Raw genomic sequence first — 7,109 nt, 5'->3', positions numbered from 1 at the left:
ATATGCTCAACAGGATGCCAATATAAGCCGTGGAAGGTGATATGATTTTACCAAGTGCTGACTTCTACTTACTCATGAACTGAAGTTATGCTCAGGCATGTTAAAATAGCACTGGTCAAACAGAATGGGTGGGTCTGTTTGTGAGTCACAGGATCAAGTAAGTGGCATGTGAATAGTGTTTGAATGAAATAAAATAGAAAATGTCAGTACTTGAATTAACATCAATTACAACAGCCTTATTGTTTGTGTAACTTCTGTTGCATAGTTGCCCCTGTGTTCATTGCATTTTTATCCCTCACCATTTTTCTTAAATGTTTACATTTTTTTCTCTAAGAAAACAGGCTAGCAGTACAAGTTTTTTTTTTTAAACCAAAATACATATAACAAACAAGCACCCTTAAGAACGGGGACAAGGAACATCAATTGTCTTCCTACCTGTGACTGCCTCGGACAGTCTCTGCCACCTTGCTGCAGAGTCACTGAGCTGTCCTATTGCACATATGTGATACAGGGAAAGTCACCTGTGACATCATCTGGATGTTTATAGAAGAAAAGTTGAATTTGCACATTTTTATGCATGTAACAACCACACTGAGGCACTTTCCTCAAAGCTCATGACACTGAAGATGATTGGGAGAATTTGTGTGTCTCCTTCATGCACTTATCCCTTCATTCATTTACTTCTTTTTTTTTTTTTTAATAAAAATGATGTCTATTTTGTGTTAAAAACCGTGTTGCCTTGCCCTACAATTCACCCATCCTGAAAGCTCTATAGCTACTGATTTAAAGTCTACATTTAATATCTCTGTATTGTGGAACAGAATGTAAAACTGTCAGCCCTAGGTTTTCCTGGACCTCAATTTGTAAAAGAGCACATATAAAGACCTGGGACATATATTCTCTTATCAGAACAAGCAGCTGTTCCCAAATATTGACTGAGCTGCATAATCATTTGGACCTACTATGTCTTGAGCAGATTGACAATAATGTGCCAATGACTATAATTTTCCTGTGAGTTTTGTGTTTTCCTTTGATAACAAGCATTTTCCAAATTCTGGATGAAATCACGCTGATGCAGTAAATCCGCCATATTTGAATATCTTAAGGCTTTGACATGAGATTGTGAAATGCTGTTTATATACTGTTTACTAACACTGATCCTGGTCTGAAATTCAGTTTTTATCTAGAACTCTTGCGTGTGTGTGTGTGTGTGTGTGTGTGTGTGTGTGTGTGTGTGTGTGTAGATAGGTTGGTTGATTTAGAAAGAGTGAAACATTATAACATTTGTTTTTTCCTAGAAAGATGAACATGTGTTTTGCACATAATTTATTCTAATCCCTTTAAAATAAGAAAATAGCAGACACACACAAATATAATGCACCCTATGAAACTGCTGGTATTTGATATTTTTGTCCTATAAGATGGTGGTCTCATATAATTTGTTACAATATTTCCTTCCAAGAAGTAAGGTAATAATATCACATATATACAACTTTCAATTTTTCTTTTAGAATATTCTAGGCTCTCTGAGATCAGCCAGGATTACTTGTGGTCCAATCCTCTCTTCATTCTTTTATTTCGTAAATATTTTCCTAAGTTCCTGTTGAGCTTGGATCACCAGGAAAAGAGAAAACAGAAGTACAGCAGCCTAGAAACAAAGTTATATGGTTTTTTTTTCCTTAAAAAGTGACACAAGATTTAACTCTCACAAATGTGTACACTTTTCTTAAACATTTCTCTGGTTAGTACTGCCACTATCAAACATTTTCCCTTTCTTGTCCCTGTATTTATTTGTTCCTCAACAAATTCAGCTGACAATCAGCCTGCCAGGATAATTTAATCTTTCTCAGGTTTTGTTCCCCAATCTTTAATATTGATGGTTTTCTGCAAGGATTTAACCACCTGAGGCCTCTCTCTACCTTGAAGCAGTAACAAGGCTCTCATGCAAGTCTTTTTACATTTGAGCTGTATCCGTTTTGTTCAATAAAATAGTAGGTACCCAGCTATTATTTTTTCTTCATTTGTGAAGCTAGAATAACTTGTGGTTGTGAATACACTCCCCTCTCTGTAAGACAGTCACTGAAACCTCCGCCTGTGGGCCTGTGCAGCTAAACCACAGCAACCTTAGAAGTTGCTTCACACGCTTTCCTTTTCTGGTTCCATGGCTGTCACTGCCCAGTGCTATTCAGCTTAATTTCCCTGAGGTATTCTCATGTATCCCTTCAAGACTTCCCTGCCTGTGCCTGCCATACAGAAGCTCACCAGCAACTGGCCCAGTACAGCAAGATGGTGTTAAGGAAGCCATAGATGCTCAGCTTTTGCAATATGCTGAAAGCACCCAGAAGCTCCAGATACATGCTTGGCTTTACACCCAAGACTCAAGGTCAGAGCTGGCCATTAGGAATTTAAGTGACCTCCCAGGGGGACCTTAATGCACGCACACATGCACACACACACACACACACACACGCGCGCGCGCACACACACACACACACACACACACACAAACACATACACACGAAAAAAATGTCTAAGAACCACTAATTGTTGTTTTTGTAAAAATCCCCTAGGAGCGGCATATATCTATCACTTCATTAAAGCCAAGGCCCAAATGTAGGTGTAAACAGAAATCTAATATTTGTGTTCAAGTTCAGTAACCGTTTTAGAATTATGCTGGTCACCATTAGAAAGTTCGCCCCATGCACCCTCTATGCCAACCCCATCAAAATGAGGCTCGGATTTCAACTGGAGGAGGAACATTATCCATCATGGACTTCAGGGCACTCTTTGGTATCCAGGACGGCTCATGCTTTTCACCTGGCAATTTGGGCAGCTTTCTCCTGAGAGTAATTAGCATCTGTGTAAAGATGTAATCACCTGAAGCAGCTATGTAAGCAAGGGCACTCTCAAGAGCTTTTGTTTCCAACAGCAGAGAAATTGTATTACAACAGCATTTGCCAGCGTATCTTAGACAATCAATGTAATCAGTATTAGAATGAAGCATTGTGGGACCAAATAACAGAAAGAAATTAATTTCTATTGAATATCTACAGCGGGTTGGTTCTCTTAGGCTAAGGAAGACTAACACAGGATTTTACAACAAGTTCCTTTGAGTCTGTCTCCAGTTCCTGTGGCTGCTGCTGAGGTTCACCGGACAGAGGAAAAGAGAGGCAAGACGTAGCCTCAAATCTGTAAGTGATCCCTGGGTCAATCACTGTTTATTGGAGCTCTGGTTATATTTGGAATGTGTCTTAACCTACGTTGATCTTAACACGGGTTGATTTATAAACAAAGATGGTTTTCTTTCTCTGTAGCACATTCTCTTTTCTTGCCAGGAAGCTCAACCTCACTAATAATCCAGGTTTAGCTCTGTTTATGTTTGTCACAACAGAGGACTGATGATGTAATCGTGAGCATAATTTTATGTTTGCTACCTCTGAGCCTTATACATGAGAAGGGTTGGAAGGGTTTTACCAGATTCTGCAGTGATCTTTTGGTTCCTCCATGTGCACTTGAAAAAAAAAACAGTCATTAGGAGAATAGTCCATTGAAAATAATCTTGTTCTGTATCTAAGTCCATCCACTTTCTCATGAACTCACCAACCCCTCTGTAACTAGGAACTGGGGTTTTTGTTTGTTTGTTTATGTTTATGTTTGTTTTGTTTTATTTCAAGATGGGGTTTCTCTGCATAGGCTTAGCTATTGAATTTTGGTTTTGGTTTTGTTTTTTTTTTTAATTATTACTAAGCGTTGACTCAGGGTTCTACCTGAGGAGAGTCTATTTTGGAGGAGTCATAGGAGACTCTTCCAAGGACATGGCCATTGATAATGATATCAATACAGGAGAAAAGCATAAAATGACAACTCTAGTAGGGCTCTCCTTTGCTAGAACCTCAATAAAACTCCTGCTAAGTAAGCACTTTAGAAACTCTTAGCTGATGATTGTTTTTGTTCTTCTCCCTAGACAATAAAGTTTTATTGGCAATTCAAGGGAAGAACTGGGGTGAAGGTTACACCACCATCATATTCCTCACCAAGGGAATCTCACTGGTACCAGTTCAGCAGGCCTGGGGGTGACCCAGTTGTTGTAGTGGGTTTTGGGGAGGCTTCAGCAGGCTGCGGTAGGTGGGAATCTCCTGCTCCAAAAGTGACTTAATGTCCATGAACTGTTCATAGTCCTGGTAATGCCTCTCCAGGTGAGCATGAATGCCTCTACCTGGCTCAGCTGCACTTCAGTGATGCTGATCACAACCTCAATCTGCTCCAGGTGGCATCCATTGTGGATCTCTGGTGGTAGTTTTGCTGCTAGAAGTAGAGGGAGTTCTTTTTTTTTTACATATATATTTGTATTATTACACATAGATACAATAAACTACCTATAGCAACAAGAACCATGATACAATCAGGAATTATATAAATGTTACATTCTTAGTGTTTTAGCTGTTTGTATTTGACAGCCTTGAAGAAAACATCTTTCCTACCTTGATACCTCTAAAATTGTGAATATAAATCAGTCTCCATCACATCTTGCCATTATCAACTTAAAACATCTATCTAGGCCTAAAAACATCTTAACCCCTAAACAACTAAGCTTCATTGTAAAACTAAGCTACCTAGTTTTCAACTCCATCAGAGACCTGAGAAGGAATTAACTTGCTTACCTGGGTCTGCTGGAAGTGCAGGTCAGTAGCTTTCCAAATGAGAAGATGACAGAGACAGTTTTCTACCTGAATAGTCACCCAAAACTCTATAATGTTGGAGTATTTTCTTCAGCCTTCTGGCCCAATATATCTGACAGACATATTTGTGAGGCAGGAACTATTGAGGACTTGCTTACCCTGCCTTGACAGACTTTAGCCATCAACTCTGCCTGCATTTAAGCTTGCCCTTTTTTCCCTGTGGTAGAAATGAGGACATTTTGACCAGTGGCCTGTTTGCCACATTTGAAACCACCTCCATAAGGAAGTACTTTGATGCTCATCATCCTCTTTGAGGTAGGCTGGGTGTTGCCAGGAGTTAATCTGTCTCATTGTCAGTGAATCTTTAAAATAATAAAAAACGTTTTACATGCCATATTCTGCCTGTCTCTGAGGTTTTTGAAAACCTTATCTAACGATCCTACCTTATCTTTCTATAGAATCATATCTATCTGCAGCACCTAAGATGTATATTCTTGTGATTAAAGTAGACTAGTGATTGACATGACCATGATTTGATCAACTAGCAACTAACTCATATAACTTATTTATCCTGAACAGCCTGCAATAGCATGTTCAAAGTATTGGAAGTAAACCTTGTATTATAATTGAGTTATATGGGTACACTACCTCATATAGAGGAAGTTCTTAAAGGGAATTCTGTGCTCCCTCTATTGATCAATAGTTAGGTTTCCATGTCAACACCTGTGTGGGAGTGAGACCCAGACTGAGGTCTCGTTAGAGCCCCATGCTGTTCCTTACAACTCCATCTGTCTGCTTTGTCTACTCAACTCCAGTTCAGCAAACCCAGAAAACAGATCAGTAAATCAGAAAGACAAAGAACAGATAACTCAGAAATGCATCCTTGGAAAGCTAGCGCTCAAGAAGAAAGAGCAGCAGAGTTTGACTGTTCTACAAGCATGGCCATAATGTGTGCAGGAACTGTAAGACTTAGAAGCATTTAACCTTGCATAAATCTTTATGATATTATCAGAAGTAACTAGGAAATCTGCAGTCTCTGACAGCATGAGACTTAGAGTATTCCAGATGCAACCCAAAGTAACTTCAGCTACTTCCGGATGTCTTGCTAAGGCACAGCTGTAGAAGACTACCTCTCAGGTGAAAGTGCAGGAAAGAGAAGAAGGGTTTGATTTTCTCATTGAGGATGAAGGGTCTGCCCATCTCGTAATAACTAGCAGTAGTCAAGAAAGCTATATGCAGAACAAAAACATAGCCCTTGAGAGTCTATGGGAGAGTCTAAGGGGGATCATTTCAGATCCAAAGGGACCTAGATAGCTAACTTAGTGGGATTCTATCATCAATTCGGAGACCTTCAACTGAGAGAGAGAGAGAGAGAGAGAGAGAGAGAGAGAGAGAGAGAGAGAGAGATCCATCATTCAAGTTACTTTCAATCCCTAGGCATTTCTGATTCACCTATATTTTCTTTTATCACTGGCCAGTGAATTGCTATAAACTAAGAGAAGGTGATGATACCCCAGTCTATTAAAATGGAGTCAAAAAAGCTCATGACCAATCCAGAGAACATGGTGGTTTCATTTCTCTTGAGTTTCTTAGCACTGGAGGAGAAAGAACAGGCTCCGAGGCCTTCCCTGCCACATTCTAGCTTCGCTTCCCTCTGCTTGCTTTTCTTCCCTATTTTAGAAAGATAAATAGAGCAGGAAGTGATCAAGAGAGGGTGACAGATACATGAGGAGGGAGAAAAGAAGAAAGTGAAGAGAGGGTGGGGAAGAGAAAAGCCTGTTTCAGAGGCTCAACCCTGAAGCCCAATGGCTCTCTCAACCTTCTTAAAGCTGCGGCCCTTCCATACTGTTCTTCATGTTGTGGTGACCTCAACCATAAAATTCATAACTGTAATTTTGCCACTGTCAGGACTCATAAGGATCTGATATGCAGGATATCTGATATGCCACCCATGTGAAAGGGTCGAACCCAAAGGGGTCGTGACCCACCAGTTGAGAACTGCTGCTATAGCTAATAGAAAGCGAGAAGTGTGCTTGCAGGAGAGTTGCTAGAGGGTGGAAACTGGCCTGGTCACACTGTCTTTTCTCACTAACCTGGTGTCTACAGTCACTGTATACAACCTCAGAACCTGTAGACCATGCTTACCAAGACAGACCAAGTGGCTTTTAAAATCAACACCCTACAGGTGGTTTCATATCAAACTGTTTCCCACACCAGGTTTCAATACCCCTGAAAAGGAAAGAATGAATGACACTACCTTCTTCCTAAGGCTGAGGAGTGGCGGGGGGGGGGGGGGGGAGATAGGCAGAAACTGGGAAACACCCCAGAAATAATCTTGGTTTCTTCATAATTTGTCTGATATTGGCCTTGATTCAAACAAAAAGTTGTCAATAAGGGGCAAAAATATAGAAACTCCAACCAACTAACCAT

At 40.2% G+C, this 7,109-nt stretch overlaps 1 protein-coding gene across 2 annotated transcripts in view; it reads left to right on the top strand.

The window, feature by feature from the left end:
• Positions 1-3,039: 3,039 nt before the first annotated feature.
• Positions 3,040-7,109, top strand: part of Syt1 (synaptotagmin 1) — a 402,656-nt gene continuing 398,586 nt past the window's right edge. For both annotated transcript variants that reach the window (XM_051139676.1, XM_051139675.1), the window contains exon 1: positions 3,040-3,191. The gene's annotated coding sequence lies outside the window, so the exon portion shown is untranslated. The remainder of the gene's footprint in view (positions 3,192-7,109) is intronic.

This window comes from Acomys russatus, chromosome 31 (genome assembly GCF_903995435.1).
Source record: "Acomys russatus chromosome 31, mAcoRus1.1, whole genome shotgun sequence".
In the NCBI taxonomy this organism is placed as follows: Eukaryota; Metazoa; Chordata; class Mammalia; order Rodentia; family Muridae; genus Acomys; species Acomys russatus.
Note: the sequence above shows the minus strand (reverse complement) of the source record. Positions and strands in the feature narration are given on the sequence as shown.